Genomic DNA, 25,926 nt, shown 5'->3' on the forward strand with positions numbered 1-25,926 from the left:
ACTGAGATAATGCCAGGAAGGCTATTTTAACCATTGTGATGAAAATGTGTCAAATGGTCTATGAAGCGAGTGTATGATGCCCCATGATCATATCAATGTATACAGTTATGATTTAATAAAAAAAATAGAAAAATTCGTGATATATCATTACCTGGTGTAGCCGACATGTGTCTGTATCACTAAATATAAATCTAACTCAAAATTCTGAGATTACTGCCATGATACAGGTTCTGTAGAACACAGTGCAAGTGCTGGTCACCACATCACCAGCCGGATGACCAGGGAGAGGCCGTGGAGAACAGCCTTGAAGCTCCTGAGCCTTCAATTACACTTTCTCCAGTGAGACCTAAGGAGTCTTTGCATAAATTGACAAGTAAGTCAACAAGCTTTACAACTGAATCAACAATATGATGTGTATTTCCCTTTCTGCCAAAGAGAACTATTTCCTTAAGTTTGCAAAAGTAAGATATGCTGAATAGACGACAGTTTGTAGAAATTATTCCTCAAAGACCCTAAAGGGTGTTTAGTTTGTTACTCCTTTATTGCTATACTTTTGTTGGCATGCTTTCACATTTTTTTGAGCCTTTAAAAAATAGAGCTAGGATTTAATAAGTGTCTATTTCAAGCCAGTCATATTATAAACAAGGATTTTTCATCTTCACTTTTCCTCTTACAAAGTAGGAAATTAAGACTATATGTGAATTAATTTAAAATCAGTTGGGTAAAATAACAAATTGGTAAAATGATTAAGTAAAAATGAATTTTTCCAGACTTTTTTTTTTTTCAGTTTTTAATGTGTGAGATGTCTTGGTACATCATTTCTGCAGTTTTGGTAATCTTAACAAGTTTTTATGCATTTTTGCAGGCTTTTTAATTTGGAAAGCAACCCGAAGTTTTATGTGCATTTCTAAATTTGCCCATTTTCCAAATCTTTGATTTTTACATATTTTATTTACTTTTTGCCAATTCTGCCTACTCTGGCAATGCTTTTTGTGAGTTTAAATTTTTATCATCAGTTCTAAGTGAACTGAAAGTAAAATGATCCAAAATGTCTTATTTCTGCTCAGTCACATATTGATGATGTCTATGTATATTGGAATGATTTTATGATGTTGAATTATAATTTATAATTTTAATTTTCTTTAGATATGTGTATTTTATCATTTTCTAAGTATTTTGCTACTTTGTCCTTTTTTATTTTTTGGATGGAGAATTTTTTTTTTTTGCAGTTTTTGGCCAGGGCTGGGCCTGAACCCGCCACCTCTGGTATATGGGGCCGGTGCCCGACTCCCTTAAGCCACAGGCACCGCCCCTTTTTTACCTTTTTATTTCAGATTAATATAAGGGTATACACAGGTTACTTTGTTTACATTTGTTAGAAAGTCCAAGTTGTAGCTGAGCCATTCACTCAAGGAGGTGTGCCATATACCCTGCACTGCATCCAATTGGTGAGACTCACCATAGATTTTGCTTTTTAAAAAATTTAAACACATTTTCCAACAGTTGTGCCAACTTTGCCTTATTAGTAACTATGAAATAAAGAGACATGCTACATTAACCCTTATTAACGAACTTGAGTAAAATGTACAATATTACCTATTAGATACTCAAATAATGAGAAATTATCTAGACAAAATTTGCCAATTTCTATCTCCCATTCATTTTCTAAAATACCACAACTATCTCAGGAATATCCAGAAATTATGTACAAAAACAAAAAATAAAATATTATGCAAACAATATTTGTGTAAAAAATGGTGAAGGAGGCAAAACTAGACTTTATACACAGTTTTACCTTTACTAATTTCTCTTGGTAATTCTTTGGACTTTATTTTATCTTTTATTTCTAGCATCATTGATTTTCATAAATGATTAAAAATAAGTTAGAAATATAAACAAATCTAAAAAGCAAACAGAGAAAACATTAAAGTACATTAAAAAGTAGCAAAATCAGGCAGCACCTGTGGCTCAAAGGAGTAGGGTGCTGGCCCAATATGCTGGAGGTAGCGGGTTCAAACCCAGCCCCAGCCAAAAACTACAGTAATAAAAAAAAAAAAAGTAACAAAATCATCCCAGAAGTCACAAAATAAAAAATTTTTAATGAATGTTCTTTTTAAAAAATGCTTTTACGGTACATTAGAAGTTGCAAATGACTAATATGAACAACTGGAGACAAAAAATATCAATATCCAACCAATTAGTCATTTTCACAAATTAATTTTAAGTAAATAATCTGTTTCTATTGCTTTTGCAATGGTCATGTTACCACTGAGGAAATAAGACATGAGGTAGAGGGGTATAATTCCATGTCTATTGACTCTTACTGCCATGGTTCTCCTAAGCCGGTCTTTGTCTCCTGGCCCTCTGTTTTTTGCTACTTGTTACCCTGATTCCAAAGGACTTGTCAAGTGAAAGGGGAAAATCTTATGTCTGGGTCTTTCATTTTCCCTTCACAATTTTTAAAACTGTTTAATATGAGGGGGAGTAGAAACCAGTAGTTAAAATAAGACTGAGATTCCAGATGAATTTCACATATATTTCATTTATTCCTGATCCTGAATGATCAAAATTTTACTATTCTGGCAAATAGGACCCCCTCAAAGCACAATGGATTCTGAACATTTTTTTGCAGCAATGATCTGGCACAAAGAAGTGAGTGTCTTGGACAAGTGTCTTCATTGTACACAATTCCAAACTGGAATAGGGGCTTCTTTGCCAAAAGCCCCTAGGCTGCTTCCAATTTCTTAGACCCCTTTGTGATTTATCAAATCAGAAGGCAGATTTTTAAAAGAGGAGCTGTATTTTAACTTGAACTGGTTCATCTGTCTAGCGCTTTAGCTGTAAAGAATATGAACTCAAAACGCAGTATTATTCAGTATATACATTCAGCACGTGCTTGCCAGAGAGATGAAGCCCTTAACTAAAACAGACAGGACCAGATATAAATAGATAAATTAAAAGAGAAATATTTTTAAACAAAGTAAATTGGCTTTGCAGCTTAATTTCTTTCATTCTTTTTTCTGTGTTAAAAAATTAACTATTTAAGTTAGGTTATAAATAAAGTAAAATAACCTCACTTGGAAATTTACTATTATTTGGTTAGATCATTTTTATAATCTTCATTTTTAAAATCTTCACTTAGAAACATTTAAAACAGCGTTGGGGTACAGGGAGGTGTCAGAGAGTAAATTAATCTCATTTACATTATTATCTCCTTTAATCCTTACACCAGTCTTGTGAAAAGGACAGTATTCTATCCATTTTACAGGTGGTACTGGAACATGGAGGCTCAGAGAAATTAATTCTCTCAAGATCATATAGATAGTAAACGTTTGAACAAATTTTAAGGCTAATCAAAGCCCCCATTCTTTCCAGCATGAAGTACTGCCTCCCACTGGAAGGAAAGAGTTTCAAATACCTTATTAAGATTTATGAAAAATGAATAACTCAATAGGAATCTCATGTTAAAAGCAGTTAATGAAGACCAATGGTCACTTGTCTCTCTACGAAGGCAGTGATCTCCTCAAATCCATCAGTCTTTTTCTGAGTTGACCCCACCATGTGGGAGGAAGCACAGGAATCAGACTGCTTACCCCAACTTGAAATCCTTATCAAGACTGTCGGTCACTACATCACTCTTCCATGGGCTTTCAGAATGCTAAACAAACATGATTACCTCCCGTATATCCTGTCCACCGCCCAGAAGATGATGCCTGTGTGTGAGTTTTCTCCCTTTTCCTGACTCTGGCAACACCCCCTCGCCCAGTCCTGAGCCTCGGTGGGCAAGAGGTCAATAGATTGGGGCTGAGAGGATGGAGGCTTGAGCTTAGGAACTGCCTGTCAGCCCGCTTTTTCCTGTTTGCTATGTGTTTTCAATCAGTCGTACGTGGAATTATCATAAACATTATAAATGAATCAATTTATATCTCTGTACCTGAAAATAGGCTCAAAGAAAGTCTTTTTTTTTTTTTTTTTTTTTTTTTTTTATTGTTGGGGATTCATTGAGGGTACAATAAGCCAGGTTACACTGATTGCAATTGTTAGGTAAAGTCCCTCTTGCAATCATGTCTCGCCCCCATAAAGTGTGACACACACCAAGGCCCCACCCACCTCCCTCCTTCCCTCTTTCTGTTTCCCCCCCATAACCATAATTGTCATTAATTGTCCTCATATCAAAATTGAGTACATAGGATTCATGCTTCTCCATTCTTGTGATGCTTTACTAAGAATAATATCTTCCACGTCCATCCAGGTTAATACGAAGGATGTAAAGTCTCCATTTTTTTTAATGGCTGAATAGTATTCCATGGTATACATATACCACAGCTTGTTAATCCATTCCTGGGTTGGTGGGCATTTAGGCTGTTTCCACATTTTGGCGACTGTAAATTGAGCTGCAATAAACAGTCTAGTACAAGTGTCCTTATGATAAAAGGATTTCTTTCCTTCTGGGTAGATGCCCAGTAATGGGATTGCAGGATCAAATGGGAGGTCTAGCTTGAGTGCTTTGAGGATTCTCCATACTTCCTTCCAGAAAGGTTGTACTAGTTTGCAGTCCCACCAGCAGTGTAAAAGTGTTCCCTTCTCTCCACATCCACGCCAGCATCTGCAGTTTTGAGATTTTGTGATGTGGGCCATTCTCACTGGGGTTAGATGATATCTCAGGGTTGTTTTGATTTGCATTTCTCTAATATATAGAGATGATGAACATTTTTTCATGTGTTTGTTAGCCATTCGTCTGTCCTCTTTAGAGAAAGTTCTATTCATGTCTCTTGCCCATTGATATAAGGGATTGTTGGCTTTTTTCATGTGGATTAATTTGAGTTCTCTATAGATCCTGGTTATCAAGCTTTTGTCTGATTGAAAATATGCAAATATCCTTTCCCATTGTGTAGGTTGTCTCTTTGCTTTGGTTATTGTCTCCTTAGCTGTACAGAAGCTTTTCAGTTTAATGAAGTCCCATTTGTTTATTTTTGTTGTTGTTGCAATTGCCATGGCAGTCTTCTTCATGAAGTCTTTCCCCAGGCCAATATCTTCCAGTGTTTTTCCTATGCTTTCTTGGAGGGTTTTTATTGTTTCATGCCTTAAGTTTAAGTCCTTTATCCATCTTGAATCAATTTTTGTGAGTGGGGAAAGGTGTGGGTCCAGTTTCAGTCTTTTACATGTAAACATCCAGTTCTCCCAACACCATTTATTGAATAGGGAGTCTTTCCCCCAGGGTATGTTCTTGTTTGGTTTATCAAAGATTAGGTGGTTGTAAGATGTTAGTTTCATTTCTTGGTTTTCAATTCGATTCCAAGTGTCTATGTCTCTGTTTTTGTGCCAGTACCATGCTGTCTTGAGCACTATGGCTTTGTAGTACAGACTAAAATCTGGTATGCTGATGCCCCCAGCTTTATTTTTATTACAGAGAACTGCCTTAGCTATACGGGGTTTTTTCCAGTTCCATACAAAACGCAGAATCATTTTTTCCAAATCTTGAAAGTATGATGTTGGTATTTTGATAGGAATGGCATTGAATAGGTAGATTGCTTTGGGAAGTATGGACATTTTAACAATGTTGATTCTTCCCATCCATGAGCATGGTATGTTCTTCCATTTGTTAATATCCTCTGCTATTTCCTTTCTGAGGATTTCATAGTTTTCTTTATACAGGTCCTTCACCTCCTTCGTTAGGTATATTCCTAGGTATTTGATTTTCTTTGAGACTATGGTGAAGGGAGTTGTGTCCTTAATTAGCTTCTCATCTTGACTGTTATTGGTGTACACAAAGGCTACTGACTTGTGGACATTGATTTTATATCCTGAAACATTACTGTATTTTTTGATGACTTCTAGGAGTCTTGTGGTTGAGTCTTTGGGGTTCTCTAAGTATAAGATCATGTCGTCAGCAAAGAGGGAGAGTTTGACCTCCTCTGCTCCCATTTGGATTCCCTTTATTTCCTTGTCTTGCCTAATTATATTGGCTAGAACTTCCAGCACTATGTTGAATAGTAAAGGTGACAGAGGACAACCTTGTCTGGTTCCAGTTCTAAGAGGAAAAGCTTTCAGTTTTACTCCATTCAGTAAAATATTGGCTGTGGGTTTGTCATAGATAGCTTCAATCAGTTTTAGGAATGTGCCACCTATGCCTATACTCTTCAGAGTTCTAATTAGAAAAGGATGCTGGATTTTATCAAATGCTTTTTCTGCATCTATTGAGAGGATCATGTGATCTTTATTTTTGCCTCTGTTAATATGGTGGATAACGTTTATAGACTTGCGTATGTTAAACCAGCCTTGCATCCCTGGGATGAAGCCTACTTGATCATGATGAATGACTTTTTTGATGATAAGCTGTAATCTATTGCCTAGGATTTTGTTGAGAATTTTTGCGTCTATGTTCATGAGTGAGATTGGTCTGAAATTCTCCTTTTTGTTTGGGTCTTTTCCTGGTTTTGGTATCAGGGTGATGTTTGCTTCATAGAATGTGTTGGGGAAGATTCCTTCTTCCTCAATTTTTTGGAATAATTTCTGCAGTACAGGAATAAGCTCTTCCTTGAAGGTTTGATAGAATTCTGGAGTGGAGCCATCTGGACCAGGGCATTTTTTAGTTGGAAGATTTTTTATTGTTTCTTTGATCTCAGTGCTTGAAATTGGTCTGTTCAGGAGCTCTATTTCTTCCTGGCTGAGTCTAGGGAGAGGGTGTGATTCCAAATATTGATCCATTTCTTTCACATTGTCAAATTTCTGGGCATAGAGTTTCTGGTAGTATTCAGAGATGATCTCTTGTATCTCTGTGGGATCAGTTGTTATTTCCCCTTTATCATTTCTGATTGAGGTTACTAGAGATTTTACTTTTCTATTCCTTGTTAGTCTGGCCAATGGTTTATCTATTTTATTTATTTTTTCAAAAAACCAACTCCTTGTTTCATTAATTTTCTGAATGATTCTTTTGTTTTCAATTTCATTGATCTCTGATTTGATTTTGGATATTTCTTTTCTTCTACTGAGTTTAGGCTTAGATTGTTCTTCTTTTTCCAATTCCATAAGATCTCTTGTGAGATTGTTGATGTGCTCTCTTTCAGTTTTTCGAATGTAGGCATCTAAAGCGATGAATTTTCCTCTCAAAACTGCTTTTGCAGTATCCCACAGGTTTTGGTAGCTTGTGTCTTCATTGTTGTTATGCTCAAGGAAGTTAATGATTTCCTGTTTTATTTCTTCCTTCACCCATCTGTTATTCAACAGAAGATTGTTTAATTTCCATGCCTTTGGGTGGGGTCGAGCATTTTTGTTAGAGTTGAGTTCCACCTTTAGTGCCTTATGGTCTGAGAAGATACAAGGTAAAATTTCAATTCTTTTGATTCTGTTGATATTTGTTTTGTGTCCCAGGATATGATCAATTTTGGAGAATGTTCCATGGGGTGATGAGAAGAATGTATATTCTTTATCTTTGGGGTGGAGTGTTCTATATGCGTCTATCAAGCACAGTTGTTCTAGAGTCTCATTTAAGTCTTTTATATCCTTGTTTAATTTCTGTTTAGAGGATCTGTCCAGCTCTGTAAGAGGAGTGTTAAAGTCCCCTGTTATGATGGTATTATCAGATATCATATTGCTCAGACTGAGTAAGGTCTGCTTCAAGAATCTGGGAGCATTTAAATTGGGTGCATAAATATTTAGAATTGAAATGTCTTCTTGTTGTATTTTTCCCTTGACCAATATAAAGTGACCATCTTTGTCTTTTTTGACTTTAGTTGCTTTAAATCCACATGTGTCTGAAAATAAGATTGCAACTCCTCTTTTCTTCTGAATTCCATTTGCCTGAAAAATTGTCTTCCAACCCTTGACTCGGAGCTTTAATTTGTCTTTTGAAGCCAGGTGTGTTTCTTGCAGACAGCAAATGGATGGCTTGTGTTTTTTAATCCAGTCAACCAATCTATGTCTCTTCAGTGGGGAATTCAAGCCATTAACATTTATTGAGATAATTGACAAGTGTGGTAGTATTCTATTCATCTTATTTTGTGAGAGTCCATTGCTTAGTTTTATCTTTTGCATCAGTGTGGAGGTTAGGTTCTGTCCTTTAATTTCTGAGTTCTTACTTTGCTGCTGATCCATTGTGGTGGTCAGTGTGCAGAACAGGTTGAAGTATTTCCTGTAGAGCTGGTCTTGTTGTGGCGAATTTCCTCAATGTTTGTATATCCGTAAATGATTTGATTTCTCCGTCAATTTTGAAGCTTAGCTTAGCAGGGTACAGAATTCTGGGCTGAAAATTGTTCTGTTTAAGTAGATTAAAGGTAGATGCCCATTGTCTTCTTGCTTGGAAAGTTTCATTAGAGAAGTCTGCGGTCACTCTGATGGATTTGCCCCTGTAGGTCAACTGGCGCTTACTCCTGGCAGCTTGCAGAATCTTTTCTTTGGTCTTGACTTTGGACAGGTTCATCACAATGTGTCTTGGAGAAGCTCGGTTAGAGTTGAGGCGACCTGGGGTCCGATATCCCTCTGAAAGCAGTGTGTCAGAATCTTTGGTGATATTTGGGAAATTTTCTTTTATAATATTCTCTAGTATGGCTTCCATTCCTCTGGGGCATTCTTCTTCCCCTTCTGGAATTCCTATAACTCGTATGTTGGAACGCTTCATAAAGTCCCATAATTCTGACAGTGAACGTTCTGCTTTCTCTCTCTTCTTTTCTGCCTCTTTTACTATCTGAGTTATCTCAAAAACTTTGTCTTCTACCTCTGAAATTCTTTCTTCTGCATGGTCTAACCTGTTGCTGATACTTTCCATTGCATCTTTAAGTTCCCTGATTGACTGTTTCATTTCCTTCAGCTCTGCTATATCCTTTTTATATTCTTCATATCGTTCATCTCTTATTTGATTCTGTTTTTGAATTTCCTTTTGGTTATTTTCCACTTTATTAACAGTTTCCTTCATTGTTTCCATCATTTCCTTCATTGTTTTCAACATGTGTATTCTAAATTCCCTTTCTGTCATTCCTAACATTTCTGTATAGGTGGAATCCTCTGCAGTAGCTACCTCATGGTCCCTTGGCGGGGTAGTTCTGGACTGGTTCTTCATGTTGCCTGGAGTTTTCTGCTGATTCTTCCTCATGGGTGATTTCTTTTATCTGTTTACTTGCCCTAATTTTCCTTTCAATTCCTCTTGCTCTTTAAGTTCTTGTGCCTGTGGACTAAGGGTTACAGGACCAGAAGGATGAGAAGGTTTAAGAGCAAAAAAGCGATGAAAGAAATGAGGACCGAGTGATAAGAAAAAAAAAAAAATGAAAAAAAAGAAAAATAGAGAAAGGAGAGTGGTTGGGTGAAAGGAATATTGACAAAAAGAAGAGAGGCACAGAAAGAGGAAGACAGAGCAATATAGGTGTACAGTAGGGTACTTTGATACAACCTTAAAAAAAAAAAAAACACCTTCTGGGGGTGCCAAGTGGGGTGGTTCCCTTGAGGTCAGCAGCTCTTTGCTAACCTGATCAGACACAGTACCCCACCTCCACCAAGTAGAGAGGAAAGACAAAAATGCTATAAATCAAACCAAAACAAGCAAACAGAAAACTTTACGGGATAAAATTGGCTGGAAAAACCAAATAATAGTGGTAGAAACACTAACAAAAATGAAGTTCTGATTATTGAAATAGGCAGCAATGGGAAATTATAATTAAACTAGAAAAATTGAGAAAGAAAAAGGATCTGTATGGAAAAGGTTGAACTTAAAAAACAAAACAACAATCTAGAACGTCAAAATAAACAAAAAAAACAACCAAACCAAAAAAAAAACCAAACAAACAAACAAAAAAAAACACACATGCAACCAAAAACAAAGCAGTATGTATATGGAATTGAATATTGTCTGGGCAACACGTGGTCTTCTGGGGTATGAGATGTTAATCACAGTTCTGATACGACTGGAGGCTGCTAGTTTCTCGAACCCCAGCAGGTAGACACCCTAAATCTCTCTTCAGCCCACTTAAAAGGCACTTTGAACTTGTTCACTTACTGAGCAGAAGCTTTCTCAGGGAAGTGCTTGTTGCTGGAGTCACTGCTGAAGTGGCTATCCACTTACCCTGTGTGTCAAAACTGGTCTCCCTCTGCCCCCGAGGGTTAGGGCTGCAAGGCGGCTCAGACCCCGCCCTTAGGCTACTTGGTCGCTGGGTTACCAGCTCCCACCCAATTCCAGCTCTGCGACCCTGAGGGCGGAGCTTGCCAGGGCAGATCGCTCACAATGTCTGCCTGTGACCCAGAGCCAAACTCTATTAGCTCCGTCTGGCTCAGCGGCTCAGACTGGGGCCCTAGACAAAGGCCAAAGTTCTCCGCACTCCCGCTCAGGCTCTCCCCAAGGCAGTTCAGCTGAGTGCCAAGTCCAAAGACACCAAAACAGTTCACAGGTAAGGCCTTTCTGGTTTGCAGTCTCGCTGCTACTGAACTTACAGTTGCGGGCGGGTTTAGGCGGATTGAACACAGGCGACCACTTGCCGGTTTTCCACTGTTTTAGTCCTCCTCGTGGGGTCCAGAAGTCTCTCGCTGACTCCCTGTATCCTCTCAGGGGTGATGATAGGCAGATCCCACCAGCCAGAGATGCCTGGAGTCCTATATCCCCAGACTCACGGTGCCCAGATGCAAGGAAGCTGTTACTCGGCTGCCATCTTGCTCCTCAATAATCAAGAAAGTCTTTTTTTGTTTGTTCTTTGGGAAATTTGTAGGAGTCATTCTTAAGAAGAGCAGAAACCAACTCGAAAGGGACATTTATTCTAACAAACACAGAAGAATAAAAGGGCAGGCAGAGAAACCAAGAGGCAGGAATGGTGTGGTATCTCACGGGATAGCCTTAGTTTTATTTTCAGATCACAGAGGTATAATGAGGAATGGCAGACACTGCCACTGTGACCTTGGGAAGAGGGCTTCCTTCTGTCTTTTGGTTCTTTTCTTTTTTTAAAATGGTAGGATTACTTATGCTGTTGTTTTTAGCTGGCTGGAGCGGCAAGGGAGCCTTTCCTCTGCCAGTACCCCTATTGCTGTCACTGGTAAGATATTCTTTGGGGACTTCCACCTTGAACTCAAGGGCATTCCCGGGATCAGTCTTTCAAGTCCTCCCAACTGGGGGGAGTATCTTATTCACTCTTGGTCTGTACTGTTACATGTTAGAGAGTCCCCTGTAAGTATTAAAAGTACACATTTATGTACTAGTCCCTTTTGTAAAATCAATCAGATTTAATTCGGAAAACATAACTCCAAGGCAGTTCATTTCAACAAGAAGAAGAACAGCTCTCATTTTTCTCCCAGATGAATTATATAATATATTAACAGGATTATGCACACGTTCATATGCAGCATCTATTTTTCCTTATCATTCTTGGTTTTTCAGAAAACTAGCTACCACCATTACTTAGAAAATCAATGTAAGTACTAATATAATAAATAATTAATAATTTTAGAATCTACACACTTATCAAAGATGTTTAGATTCATACTGAATTTCCTAGGGACTCCTGATCTCTAGTACTCTCTTCCAATGCAAGATCATGGTTTATACACTGTGGTTCAACAAATTTGAGATTGAGAAAACGGTCATTCTATAGGGAACATCAACTGAAACTCTCTAAGCAGCTGCAGGACCATAGGTTGCCCAAAAAGACAAATGAGAAGAGGTCATTACTAGAAAGAGCTATCCATGGAAAAGTGTTGATTTCTGTAAGGATCTGAATCTATAGAAAAACAGCTAGTACCTCAATTGTATTTATCATGTAGCCTTTTGCTCACCTGGCCTGGGACCCCCAGCTAAGAAATGGACACCCTTAGTAAGGTCCCATAAATGCTTCATAACATCGAATGCCTCGTGATTCTCCCTCTTATCTACTTAGCAAGCACCAGAAGGGGACCCAAGCAAACATGTGAGTCAGCCAGGTGACACAAAGCAGGGAAGCCTTGTACCCCACCTAACTTTATTTCTCTAGAGTTAATATCTGTAATGCATTTTGAAATCTATAAAGAAGATACTATAAATAAGCTAAACATACTCATCATTAATCCAAAACAGAGCAAACATAAGAACTAGGAATGAAGCACACTTTTAAATTCTGGCTCTGGGATCAAACAAGAATTCATAAAAGCAGAGATCTCTAAACACCTGCTTCCTTTTACCACATCCAGAGGTATAATGAGACATCTAGCATGCTTATGAGTCCCCAAAAGCCACAGCTGTTCCTGCCTTTCAAGCTCCCCAGAATGGCCACTTGCTGTAGGAAAAGCTCGGAGACATTTTCTAGACTCTAAAGTTTGCTTGGAAATCAGAAGTTGGATTTTCCAAATGCTGGGATAGTCATGAGCAGTAAGGATTGTTCCTGAAGTTAAGAGAAGAGATTTCCCAGGGAGACCTGCTGAGGGAGAACATAAGCAGAGTTTTGGGGTCTTTGGGGAACGATAAGGCCAAATAAAGGCCAAGTCCTGCATAAGGTCCAGTGCTCTGGCTAAGGAGAAGCATCAGCACATGGCCTCATGCCCCACATTGCTCTCAGGGTACTCACTGTAACTATCTGGGCCTTATTTAAAACCTTGATATTTTGTCCATCATGGAATTATGTGTTAATGTTTATTTATAAAAGTATTGCATTAGAACATCATTTATCTTATTTGCTGAGTTTTTTAATGCCTTTTTCATATACCATATGCCCGAAATGAATCCCTCACTTACTCAGCCCTGCTCCTGTGGGCCTCCCCTAGTAGAAAAGGGAAGAGGCAAACAAAATTGTCTTTCTCTGAGAAATAAAATCACCAGCCACTGAAAATAAGCTTGAAGAAAATTCAAAGAAAAATAGAAGTATAGTGTACATCCTGACATCAGCACAATATTGTGGTTAAGACGAGGTCAGCTGAGTCAAACAGAAGATCAAAGGAGTCTCTCCTGCCCAGTTCTGTAGCCATCACCTGGATTCAGCCATCACTGGAAAATCAATAGGATGTGTGCAAGACAGTGTGCATAGCCTAGTCAAATGTGCTCTCAGGCACAATCGCAGTTGGCTGCTGCCTCCTCAGGCAAGCCCAATGCACTAACCCTGCCAGAGGCCTATAGCATCCCCATTGGATTTCCATGAACCTCTTGCAGAGGTGTTCAACTGGTAGCCCATGGGCCAAATGAGCATTACATGAGGACTTTGCTCATCTGTGGTGGTGAATATCACAAACATTATGCACAGACCTTATATTTTGCTCATCAGTTCTCATTAGTATTTGTGTATTTAATGTGTGGCCCAAGACAACTCTTCTTCTTCCAATGTGGTGCAGGGAAGCCAAAAGGTTGGACATTCCTGCTAGACCTGAGGCAGGGACATATTTGCCATATCATTGATACTGAATTACTGCTTTGTGAATGAATGAATGATTAAGTAGCACAGGCCCTGTGCACTGTGCCCACCTTGTAAGACCTTCAGGAACTCTCTGACGTTCAGTCTCCTCATCTGTAAGATGGAGAGGGCGATAACTATTTCACAGGGTTTAGCAGAGGATCAAATGATAAACTGTTCCTGAGAGCGTTTCCCAAACTGGAACAATGCAGTTTAACCAACAGTTGTGTTGGTACTGAGGAGGGTGTTTTTGGAGGAAAAGAAACTCTTTGGAGCCAAAATAAAAACAATAAGGGAAGGTCATGAATGATTAAGGGATGTAAGTGTCTGCTACTGTCTATGGAAAACAGAAATCAAAACATAATTCCCAAAAACAGAAAAATGAAGCTTTCAAATATTGGGAAAAAACCGTGGCAACAGAACAGACCCTGGTCATCATTCCTGCATAATGTGAATATGTTTCAGATTATAGATCTAGTTTACACAGGGCATAGGCAGAATCCCCCCAAAGCTGTCATTTTCTATTTTGAATGCTTTTCAAAATATGTAATATTCAAAATAAATGGTAAGATGCCACACACACAAAGAAAGAGAGCGCTCATGTTTTTAATAGCTTGTGAAATGTGGCCACGGGCCTGCTGGTTGGAGTTGAAAGGAAGTGGCTCATAAACAACTCCGTCGAGCGTGACAGGCAATGTTTAAGCTTCACACAAAGAAAATGCTTCCATCGTTCCAAGGGCCTGGGTCCCTCAAACAAGATCACATCCGATTGGGGGAGACGTGAGGCCTTTCAAGGAAGGGACTCTGAGGGCTGAGAGGTGTGAGCTTAAAGATTTATAAGAAATGTGGGGTCTATTTATTGCTCATCTCTACAATTATTTGATAAAATCTTCTCTGACAGTTTTATAAAGTTAAGGTTTGCGTAAAAGCTTATTGTGGAGGGAAACAATTTTGATTTAATTTTACTTTGGAACAGGTATTATAAATGTGCATAGGACAAGGTATACCTTTGGAGAGGGTGAGGAGAACAATTCATTTAATTCATTCTGATTACTTCTTCTAATGTATAGAACTACCTCTCAAAGTGGTTATAGAGTCTACTCAGATAAGTTATTAGATTCTCTAATGAGATCTAACTCAATATATTCAAGTAGACAGAACTAAAAGCCAAGATCTGTGTTCTTTCTTTTTATTCCTTTTTTTTTTTTTTGAGACAGAGTCTTACTCTGTCACTCTTGGTAAAGTGCTGTGGTATCATAGCTCACAGCAACCTCAACTCTTGGGCTCAAGCAATCTTCTTGCCTCAGTTTTCATTTTTAGTGAAGACAGAGTCTTACGCTTGCTCAGGCTGGTCTCAAACTCCTGAGCTCAAGCAAACCACCTGCCTCAGCCTCCCAGAATACTAGGATTACAGGCATGAGCCACCTCGCCTGGCTGCTGGGTTCTATTCTTAATCTATTCCAATCTGGTTGCTGTATGTGTGTGTCTAAATCCTTCAACATCTCATCTCTACCACCACCTTGGATAAATGGGAACCATGGTTTTCATCCTCTGGAATGATTCAACCTGGCTGGATATCAGTTTATGACTCCTCTCTACCCATAAAGGCACATGAGAGCTGCCTTGTCACTATGGTATGGCTTACTTCTGGCTGCAGCTGATCGGTTCAACGGGACTCAAGCTGGGGAAATAGTCCCTACAAAATTTGGATCAGATCCAAGACAGTCATTTATTGCCACCTGGCCAGGTAAACTGTCTATGACTGTCTATGAGAAACAGAAATCAAAATATTCTGCAAGAATAAGAAGACAAGTTTCCAGGAGAGGTGGAGAGGACAGGTGAAGTGGACAGAGAATTGGGGGTTCTCAGCGTCCCAGCAGCAGAATCCTTTTCTGAAGTTTAAATGCCTTCCGGTCTTTGGACTTCATGATGTGTCCCCATCATGAAATCAGTAAACTTCTCTAGTTTGAATATGAGCGCCTTCAGTCAGCTTAGGTTTTTATAACTGTAACCTGAAGAGCCCCAATTAACATATTCCTGTAATAGAAACCCCCAAACTAAATTAGATATGACAAGTGACATCCATCCCCACATTCCCCTCCACCAACACCACTGCCACCTCTCTTTCTCTGTTTACTGAAAAAATTAGATTTAAAGATTTGAGGAACAAATGAAACCATAGAAAACAGATGGAAAACCAGAGAGGTTAAATGACTTGCTCAAAACCACCCTGTTCACAGTGGAAGGTTTAGGGAGCTGCTTTCGGTTAGAGCCGCAACATCTTACACGTAAGTATTACAGGTTTTCCATCTTTCTTCTTACCTTTCTCTTTTGCTTTGAGCATCTCCTATCTCAGTGTGCTCTAAAGGCATGATCCAGGGAAACTAAATCTAGGTATTTAAGAGGTTGGGACACAAGTCCCAAACTCCAAGTTCAGATACGTTTACCCTAGGGAGATAGCGTGGTGGTGTAAAAACATGATTGGGACATTGGGCTGCGTGGGTTTAATCTCAGCCCTATCCCTTACTAGTTAGGTGACTTCAGCAAGTTAGTGAAACTCCTCTGAACTAGTTTCTCCATCCGAAGTTGGGGATGACTATGCCTATTTCGCCGGGTTGCTACCTGGCACACTGTCACATAATGTCGGCGATTACTTTTATGAAAGAGCAGACCATCCTAACAGACAAAGAAAGTTGCTAGTATTGAGACTGTTCCACCTCATGGGTTGTTCCTTACCAACAATATCCTCTGCCAAGTCAGAAAGGAATGACAGCCATTCTGGTTAGGGGAGAGGAAAGCAGACACGTCAGAGATTAGGGACAGCTTACAAAGCCACCTGGACGCATTCACAACACCTCCAAACAGACTGAGCCAAAATAGGTTTTGTTGTGCTTTTTAACATTCTCTCTTTCTAATTTCTACCACCACATGACTGGGACACATGTTCACACCCTGGAGCCAAATACTTTCACGCAGTCGTACAGAAATACTCCATTTACTTCACAGCACTGATATTTCAGCTATTTGAGAAATGTATCTTTCATTTGCCCACCCCTCAGGTTTTCATTTCTAACGTGAAGCTGAAGCTCTCAGGCACTCCTTTCCTCACTGACACTGACAGAGAAAGTAATTTAGCAAAGCGGATATTTATTTAAGTGAATGGGTGTTGATTTAAACGCCAGTGATAAATTTGTCGATCTTCTCTAAAGACTGTTATTCTTGGTAATGTAATTGTCATGGATCATAACAATGAGACAAAGTACAGCCTCAGCTGTCCTGCTTGTTGGAGGGGATGGAATGCCAAGTGGTGTTTTGACTGTGGGAGCATTTCCTGGAGAAGAGAGAACAAAAGACCCTTCTCAATGTAGGATTAAGCACACACGAAAACATGTCTTGAAACTGGGTGGAAACGTGGATCTATTAAGGAATCCTAACATTGTGTTTCTTTCTTTCCTTTCTTTTGTAGCACTAAATGGCATTTCACTGATGACATTCGATGGCACCCCAAGCCTTCTGGAGCAGTTTGCCTTCCATTTCTGTTCCATGAGCTCCCCACAACTTCTGACCTGCCTCTTTGCACACGCTTGTTCCTCTCCCTGAAATCCCTTTCTTTTCTAATTTACTACACCAAGACTTAACTGATAATTCCTTATCATTCCTCAACTCTCACCTCTTAGAAAGTTTCCCTGAAAGCTGGAAACAGGTGGGGCTTCCCTGCTCAGCATTCACAAACCTGTGCTCACGATCCCTCATTGCCAGCCGTGAACACCCATGTCTGCCGTCCCAACCGACATGGATTTCTTCTTGTGGGCCACTGTTCCTTCATCTCTGCATATTAGATGCTCAATAGATGTTATTGAATGAATGATTGAAGCTGTCCTGAATCAATGAATGAATGGTCTTTATGCAAAACAAAAACAAAAACAAGGAGAGAATCGGAGACACTTTCTTGTAATCTAGATAAACCAGGAGTTCTGTGCCATTCCAGCCCAGTCAAAAGTGCCCACTGGATTTCTGTGGGCCAGCATAATCACGGAATAGGGGGAAAAATCATTTCTACTTTTGGAAACCATTTGTTTTGGAAACAGTCTGAAGTAACGGATCACATTTTTTGCATTCTCCTTTTCATCTTTCTTATTTCTCAAGTATTTTCAGAAAAATGGGATGCTCCTTGCTTCAGAGCTCACGCATTTCTGCTCATGCCCTTCTCCATCAGAACACTTAGTCCTTACGTAGCAGGCACGAAGGACAATTACAGTTATCTCCACCCCCCAGCATTACACCCCCCACACAGCTTCAGATGGGTAATAAGCCACAGGAGCCAACAGAGAAAATACCACACTATCAGCAAGAAGGCCTTGTTTCTCTTCCTGTGTGAGACGGAAGCAGGCAAGCCGAGAGCACGAGAACCACGCTGTTCATAGGCTGTGTGTGTTGTTTGGAGACAGAAACCACCCGAAAGCATCCTGGCCACACAGGCTCGTAAAACATGCAAAACAACATGCTATCAAAGTAGAGACCAATTTGGAAGTGTCTGATGTTAACTGTTGTACGTGGCTGTGACCCGACTGGCACTATGGTGGCAGGGAAGGTTATAAAGTAGATGACCAGTTTTCTTACAATAGTCCCACAGAGACAGCCCCCAGTGAGGCTCCTATGAAAGGCACTTCAACTCCTCAGCACACTAGGCTCCCCGCATAAGTTCTTTCTCTGTGTCTGGGACCCTTGGAACCCCCGTGTAATGAGGACTCCCACTGAGCCCTTCAACATTGTCAACCTTCCTTGCCCATAAAACGCCTTCTCTAAGGGAAGCTCTGCAGTCTCTCCACAGGCCATTCCGAAGCATTCTCATCAGATCTGCAAATGCTGGTCTTGTATTTAAATGTCAATGCAAATAACAGTGACTGGACTGCGGGCCTGCCCACTGTATTACAATCCTTACAAAAACTGGAATATTTTTATCTCCACTTTACAGATGAATAAACTGAGACTCAGAGAGACTGGCTAATTTGATCAGCCATGGAGCTTGGATGAGGCTGATCCAGATTGAACCCAGGCTTTCTAGCTGTCTAACTTCAACTTCCAAATGCATTCTTTTTCTTCTCTTTTCTTTTCTCTTCTCTCTCTCCTTTCTCCTCTCTCCTCTTCCCTTCCCTTCCCTCCCTCCTTCCCTTCCTCTCTTCCTTCCTTCCTTCCTTTCTTCCTTTTTTGACAGAATCTCACTCTGTTACCCAGGCAGAATGCCAAGGTGTCAGCCTAGCTCACAGCAACTTCAAACTCCTGGGCATAAGTGATCCTCTTGCCTCACCTTTCCAAGTAGCTGGGACTACAGGTGCCACAACTCAGCTAATTTCTTTTCTTTGTCTTTTTGTCTGTTTATTTGTTTTTTGGCAGGATGGAGTCTTGCTGTTGCTCAAGCAGGTCTCGAATTCTTGAGCTCAAGCAATCATCCTGCCTAGGCTTCCCAGAGTGCTAGGATTACAGGCATGAGCCACTGCTCCCGGCCCAGATACATTTTCTTATTTACTACATCTGAATGGCCCAGGCCAGAATTTCTGTACTCAATGTATAAAAATACAGAAAAAATGGGCACCAGCTCTGCATGAAAACTCCTGATTGTTTGAAGACTATTTCTAAGGTGTTCTTTCTTTTGGGATGAACAACCATAGTCCTTGAACATTGCCCTATTCAGATAATTTTAAGGTTCTCGCCATCTGAGTGGCGTAATCAGAACTACCATTTACTAAGCCTGTACTGTGTGCCAAATCCTTTATTACACATCTACACAAAAGGCCTGAGAAACAAATAATACAACAGAAATGGGCAAAGGATCTGAATAGATATTTTTCCAAAGAAGATGCACAAATGGCCAACAGGTATATGAAAAAAATGCTCAATATCACTAATCATCAGGCACATGCTAATCACAAAACAATGAGACACCACTTCACACCTGTTAGGATGGCTGCCGCCAAAAGACAAGAATGACAAGTGTTGGCAAGGATGCAGAGAAAAGGGAGCCCTTTACACTGTTGGTGGGAATTATGCAAAACATTACGGAGGTTCCTCAAAAGTAAAAATAGAACTACTATAGAATGAAACATAAATCTCACTACTGGCTAAACACATTCAAAGGAACTGAAATCAGTATTTCAGAGAGACATCTGCACTTCCATATTTGCAATGGCCAAGATACAGAAAGAGTCCATGAGTAGGTGATAGATAGAGAAGTTGTGGGCAACTGTACAGAGGGTGCCAAAAAAGTATACACATTTTTAAAAAGGAAAAAACTCTACTAAAATTATAATATGTAATATATACCAATAACAGGAGATGAATGCAGGACACATTTGGCTTCTACAATCACAAGAGGTGCTCAGAGTGGTTGCCACCGGCGTCCAGACACTTGTGATTACTGCAACCTACTGTCTGAACAACGTTAACCAGTGTCCACTTATATCGCACATGCGGTTTCAATTTCCACCAGTGCAGCTGGTTTTCTACCGTATGCCACATCCTTTAAGGTCCCCCAGAGGTAGCAGTCAAGGGGTGTTAAGTCAGGAGAATGTGGGGGAAACACTGCCGCACCTCCTCATCCTGTCCATTGTCCTAGCAAATTCTTGTAAGCTCTCGTGTCTCAGGTGCATGTGATAATCTTGGGAGGAAATCTTTCCATTTTGCTCTGTATGCTTGTTCCACTAACTCCTAATTCAAATACATATGTTTTGGTAGATTCTGGTGAGCGTGAATCTCACGTTCCACACTACACCAGAAGCTGCAGGACTTGTGGCTGTCCCAGGCCTCCCAGATCTTTCCTTGTGCATATCACACGGCATGAGGCATCTCAAACTTATCACAATTATTAGGTAAGTTGGAGAATTTGTTTTGCCATCATCATTGTGCTTCCAGAACATTCTTGAATTTCACATACCACTTCAAAATGGTCTTGTGCTCCTTGAATGACAATCGTGCATGCTTTCACCATTTTCTTTGACTGTCCTGCCTGTCACATGCTGACGCTAGCATTCATTTGATTAACACCATCTTTTGAGTGAACGTCATAGTACACATTACTACCATAATTCAATTCTACTTCACATAACAGCTCTTAATATGTGTTAAAATTGTTTTTGCCACCTCTGGTATATTTAGCCACTAAAAAAGAAAGCAATCCTGTCATTTGTGACAACATGGATGAAACTAAATAAAATAAGCCAGACACAGAAAGACAAATGCAGCATTACCCCTCTTATATATGGAATCTAATGAAGTTGAATTCAGAAGCAGAGAGTGGCAGCCACCGGAGACTGGGGTGGGGGAGGTGGTGTTCAAAGCCCACAAACCTTCAGGTATAAGATGACAACCCCTGGGGATCTAATGTGTAGGATAGACAGTTTTCAAGGCTAAAATACTTAATTATCTACAAACAAAATACCCTGTGAGATGGGCTGACTTGCCCAAGACCTGGCTTCTGGTGAGCTGCAAGGCCAGGATTCTAACTTAGTTGACCCTCACAGCCCCGCCTTTTCTTGCAAGCCCTTTCTCCACCTCCACAGTTGGAGCTCTTAACTTCATTCTATTCCACATCTCTGCAACCCTTCTTTAGTCACCGTGCTGGCCCCTCCACCCTGTTCAGAGCATGATAGACAGAGAATAAGCCTATATCCTGGCACTGTGTTGGCTTTTAAAATCACAGTCTTTGTTGCTGATGCAAAGTGAAGTCTTCCTCCACCACCCTTTATGCCTCTTGTTTTCATCTGTAACATTTTGGCTTGAAGGGGAGCAACCCAACCCAGCATAGTCAGTCACATTCCTTCTTTTTAAAGGGCCAGACAAGAGGCAATTACAGAATAGCCAGTGGAGAGACTTTGTAAGGTCTGTCACAATGCTCTAGAAACTTTCCCAAACCTTCCTGATTTTAAAGCACTTGGCAAGCAATTTAGAGCTTTCTCTTCCTTAGTTTCCAGCTGAAACCCTGCGGGCACTGCAGCGGAGTTAGGTTGGGCTAGGTCCAGCTTTGCTGCACCAGGTAGGTCCCTTTGGGAGAGAAGTGGGAGAGAGAGTAGTTGGAAGGGAGGGAGGGCCTTGAAGCACATGGGTGGAGACCGCACGATTTTATTTGTTATGCACAATTTTATGCAAAACTGTTGCAATTCATACTATTACTTATTAGATTAATTTTTGTTCTTTTTTTGAGACATGGTCTCACTCTGTTGCCCAGGTGAGAGTGTCCTGGCGTCAGCTTCTCTCACAGCAACCTCAAACTCCTGAGCTCAAGTGATCTCACTGCCTCTTACGGGGCAGTTTGAGGGTGGTGATAGGTGCTTGGGAAGCTTTTGAAGCCACTGTTTAGTACTGCCTTCTTCATTCGAGGCATATGACTTCCCTGAGCCGCTGTCCTGACCTGTAGAATAGACATAAAAACACCCCCCCTCACAGAGCTATTTGCAGAGCTAATGTACAGTAGACAATCGGTGGCAGCTTCTTATTCCCACTGAACTGGGTTACAACTACTTATTGTTCCTCTTTCTCCTTCACAAAGCTGCTATAAAAATATTTCCTCTGCTTGGACTTCAAACCCTGGTTTGGAGGACAGCTGGCACTTTATTTTTACTGAATATTTTTACCCCATCAAGACCCAAAAATGATTTGCGGTGGCTTGCAGTAAAGGGCACAAGTACAAGAAATATGTGACATCATTAAATAAGGGTGACAGGTAAGATTCCAGCAAAAGGGGTAGGGGAAACAACGTCCAGTCGAAATCACCTGGGGTCTTATTAAAGGCAGGTCCTGCCTTCCCAGGTCCCTGGAGTGGAGCCTGAGATTCTGCCGTTCTAATTGGCTCTGTCAGGCAAATGCTGCTGGCAGGAACCACACATCTCGGAGCAGGATGGGGGGAGTTAATGAGAGGGAGCACAAAACCACTACTCTATAGTAAATCTTGCTGCAAATATCCAGAGTCTCACGTAGCAATATGTTGTAATGACGTTTTTAATTAGTAAAATCTCTGGGGATTTTGGTGTGCGTAAAATAGTCCTTCCTCGTGCAAATGTTTTCTCCATCTCTGCCTCTCCCTCCTCCTCTGGGGCCTTCAGGACCTGACACTGTGAGCCAGGAATCTGATGTGCCCGACAGCTCTCTTTCTAAATGATTTCAAGGAAGAAGACATGAGTTGCCCAGATACTGGAAATGCATGATGTAACCTTTTACATTCAGAGAAAGGGCTGTCCTAAATCAGGCCATATTTTGCCCAATGAAGTAGACACATTGGAAACTAGAAAACATCCAAAGAAAATATAGAATCCAAAATATTTCTACAAGTCATGGCCTTTGCCTTCTCATGGCCAAAATTACCTCTTGCACCTGGTTTTTTCCCCTTCTCTCCCCTGGTGCTGGGCCCTCCCAGTGCCATGTCCACTCTGTGGGCATCAGTGGGTGAGAAATCTATAAACCACTTAAAGGTTGTTGAGTGTTTCCCAAGAGTGGGGCTATATGCTAAAAACTACAACAGATTATCTCATTTAACCCACTGTCAGGACTTCACAGATGAGGACATTTGCAAAGATGGAGAATGTTCCAAGGTCACATGTCTAGTAGGCATCATAATGAGATTGAAATCGAGGTCTCTCTAATCCAGCATTTCGCAACCTCAGCGAAAATCCAAAGGACATTTTGTACCAGACAATTCTGTGTTATTGGTGTAAGGGGTCACTGCCCTGTGCATTGCAGAATATTTACCATTATCCCCAGTCTCTACCCACTAGATGTCATTAACAACTCCTCATCCTAAGCTTGACAACAAAAAATGTGTTCAGACACTGCCCGATAGCCCCTAGCAGGTAAAATTGTTCCTTGTTGAAACTGTGCCAACCCAAAGCCTGAGACCTTAGTAAACAAGGATGGGCAGCATTATGTATCAATACATTGCAAGGATCAGCCCTGTTATAGGCTGAATTCCCCCCACCCCACCATTTATATATTGAAACCCTAACCCCTCCAAATGGGATTATATTTAGAGGTAGAGCCTTTAAAGAGGTGAGTAAATTAAAATGAGGCCATTCAGATAAGCCATGATCCAATCTAACTGGTGTTTATAAGAAATGGAAATGTGGACACACAAAGAGACACAGGGACACATACAAGGAGGAAGGCCCACCTGAGAACATAGTGAGAAGACACATGTCTGTGAGCCAGGAGAGAGGCCTCAGGAGGCACCAAGCCCACTGGCACCTTGATCTTGGACTTCCAGGCTTAAGAACTGTGAGAAAATAAATCTCTATGACTTACGCCCCCAGTCTGTGGTATTTTGCTATGGCAGTTCTAGCAAACTAATATTGATACAAGTCCCAAAGGGCCACAAGAGCTATCTGCCTTTAGTTTCCCAATTTGTTTAGAATATGCCATGGACGATGTCAGAACCAATTTCAAGCCTAGCAAAATAAATGTCAACTCATGAATTCTGTGGAGATATATATGTATAATTTATGTTTCTCTTCACAGGCCAGAGGCTGACCAGTGCTAGAAAAAGATTCTTAAAATACTTACCATGCCATAGCAATTTGCTTCAGAACTTTATGACTGGTTGCAGTCACACTAACTTCTCACACTAACTTCGGTTTGTGCCCTTATCTTTATACATCTTTCACAAGGACGTACTTTCTAGCAGCTCTGAGTAGATGGCAATATGGCATAGTGCCAAGACAGCAAGGACACTTGTGATGTCACTCCTCAGTCCATTTCATGGCAGACATGACAAGAAGGCTCCAGCCAAGAGTACTAAATAATTAGAGGTGGCAGGAAAGATGAGCCCTTATGCTGCCCTGGATTAGTGCAGTGTTCTGTTCCCTCGCTACACATTGGGATCATTTGGGGAGCTCCACATAAAGAAAAACTAGTGCTCAGTCTTCACCTCCCTAGATTCTGATCAATTGGTTTGGGGAAGAGTCCAGGCATCAGTATTTTTCCAGTGACTCTCATGCATGGCCAAAACTGAAAACAGGGGTACCTTGGAATGAAGGGTCCAAGCTAGCTATAGGACCTCAGTTTCCCAGGGCCTTAGCTTTCTCAATTGTAAAATGACCATCATAACTCTTGCCTTGCCTATAGTATAGTATTGCTCTGTACCACACAAAGTAGTATATGGCCTGATCAATTTTAAATCAAGCAGTGTTATGCTGCTGTTAGCCCCACTGGCTCTCATTTCATCTATGTGCCAATCTGCTATGCAACCTCAGATGAGTAACTTTTTACCTCTGGAGGCCTCAGCTTAGACTCACATAAAATGAGGCACTGTCTAAAGTCGTGTTTGGGTCAAACATTACATGACTCTGACAGGGCAGTTTAATACATTGTATATAATATGGCTATTTCAGTTGAGATCTGATTTAGAACATCAGGGGTTTAGATTCTTCCTCTTAATCATCATGATGACATCAGGGATAAAATTTAAACTATATTGTGGTCTGGAAAGCAATTTAGCGATTTGGATCAAGCACCTTAAATGTTCAATTTTGGGGCCAGTTATTTCAAATCTGGGAATCCATTATAAGGAAATCATCAAGATGTCACCAAGATTTGTGTACAAGGATGCCCATAACAGCATTATTTACAGGGACACTGAGGATGTGGATATAATGCCTAATAAGGCATTATAGGCATTTTTTTTTTTTTTTGAGACAAAGTCTCACTGGGTCACCCTGGATGGAATGCTGTGGAATTATCATGGCTCACAGAAACCTCAAACTTTTGGGTTTGAGCAATCCTCTTGTCTCAGCCTTCCAAACAACTAGGACTACAGGCACCTGCCACAATGCCCTGGTTAATTTTTTTTTTCTATTTTTAGTAGAGATGGGGTCTTGCTCTTGTTCAGGCTGGTCTTGAACTCCTGAGCTCAAAAAAATCCACCCACCGATGCCTCCCAGAGTGCTAGGATTACAGGCGTGAGCCACCGTACAAAACCCATGAAGAAACAGATATTTCAAAAATATTTACTTGACAGAGTAAGTATAATATATGTTAAATAAAACAAGAGATAGAGAAAGACAATGTGTGCATGCACACACCCATCCCAGAAAAGGAAATACATACACCAAAATGTTGATCAGTTTTAGTAATGGTGACAATCTCAGAATGCTTTTGATTTTCTTTATATTTTCTGTACTTTTCTAATTTTTTTTCCATGTGCATGAATGGCTTTTATCATCAGACGGATAAAAGCATCATTTTAAAGAGCTACTGTGGGTTCAGATACAGTAAAGACAGCAAAAGATTTGGGCAAACATCTGGTGAAGGAAGGTATAGAAGGCTAACATTGTCCCAACAGAGAAAACCAGCACTAAGCCCCGGAAGCAGGGCCTGTGAGAAATCTGTGCAGAGTCAGTCAGGACTTCACTGAAAAGTGAAGAGCTGTTAGACCCTCCTGTTTCCTGCAGATCATTATTCACTTAAAAAAAAGGTGGTGAAGTCTCTTGGCTCAGTGCTTAATGGGCTTTTCCCATCTTATCTGCATAACTCACATTCTGTCTTTGGAGGACACAAGGAGGGAAGGAAGATCCAATATAAAGCACCAAGGAGGTGGATTTATCATAAAACAAAGCAAGCT

At 40.4% G+C, this 25,926-nt stretch overlaps 1 long non-coding RNA gene across 1 annotated transcript in view; it reads right to left on the bottom strand.

Moving 5' to 3' along the window:
* LOC128560296 (uncharacterized) overlaps positions 1–25,926 on the bottom strand; it is a 43,788-nt gene that overhangs the window by 17,527 nt on the left and 335 nt on the right. The window lies entirely within an intron of this gene.

The sequence above is a fragment of the Nycticebus coucang genome, chromosome 11, assembly GCF_027406575.1.
Source record: "Nycticebus coucang isolate mNycCou1 chromosome 11, mNycCou1.pri, whole genome shotgun sequence".
Taxonomy (NCBI): domain Eukaryota; kingdom Metazoa; phylum Chordata; class Mammalia; order Primates; family Lorisidae; genus Nycticebus; species Nycticebus coucang.